Source organism: Mus caroli, chromosome 13, assembly GCF_900094665.2.
Source record: "Mus caroli chromosome 13, CAROLI_EIJ_v1.1, whole genome shotgun sequence".
Lineage (NCBI taxonomy): Eukaryota > Metazoa > Chordata > Mammalia > Rodentia > Muridae > Mus > Mus caroli.
In genome coordinates this window covers 13,483,584-13,484,627 of record NC_034582.1, presented here as the reverse complement: position 1 = coordinate 13,484,627, position 1,044 = coordinate 13,483,584, and positions in this window count along the sequence as shown.

Sequence of the window (1,044 nt, the reverse complement as noted above, 5' to 3'; positions counted from 1 at the left end):
TTGAGTTCTTTATATATATTGGATATTAGTCCCTTATCTGATTTAGGATAGGTGAAGATCCTTTCCCAATCTGTTGGTGGTTTTTTTGTCTTATTGATCAGTCTTTTTATTTTAATGCCAGTTAAACCCATAATATTTAATCTCTATTATGTGGTGGCCATCAGCAAATATTTCTTAAGGAGCATGGAGATCTATATATCAGCCTCACCCAAACCTGTGTGCCCATGCAGCATAATGGACAGACAAAGAAGCAAGAAGTCTCCAAGACTGACTTTAAAAGGAACAAGTACTGATGCCTCAGCCCTCACTGGTAGGAGGAAGGAAATAAAAAGATTAAATAGATAGATGATTGATAGATACATAGATAGATGATAGATAGATAGATAGATAGATAGATACATACATACATACATACATACATACATACATAGATTCCAGCCAGAGCCAGCCAATGTTATTTTAAACTTTCTTTCCATATAAAAGACTCTAGGCATAGTTTATGATGCTAGAGCATAATACAGGTTCTTTAAAATTATAGTCATCACTTAAATTCAATCATCCTGTTTCAAAAATATCTTCTAAGTGCTTTGTGTGTCAAAATATTTTGCTAGAGAAAGTACCAAAGGAGCTAAAGGGGTCTCTGCAACCCTATAGGTAGAACAACAATATGAACTAACCAGTACCCCCAGAGCTCGTGTCTCTAGCTGCATATGTATCAGAAGATGGCCTAGTTGGCCATCATTGGGAAGAGAGGCCCCTTGGTCTTGCAAACTTTATATGCCTTAGTACCGGGAAATGCCAGGGCCACGAAGTAGGAGTGGGTGGGTAGGGTAGTGGTGGGGAGTATGGGGGACTTTTGGGATAGTATTGGAAATGTAAATAAAGAAAATACCTAACTAAAAAAATAAGAATTGGAAAAAAAAAAGAAACATTAACAGTTAACATAGTTGAGAAAGCTTTTGGGATACTCCCATGAGTGCTATAGCTGGATCTTGAGGTAGATTGCAGAGAAGAGAGAGGGGAGGTTGTAGTCAGGGTGTATTG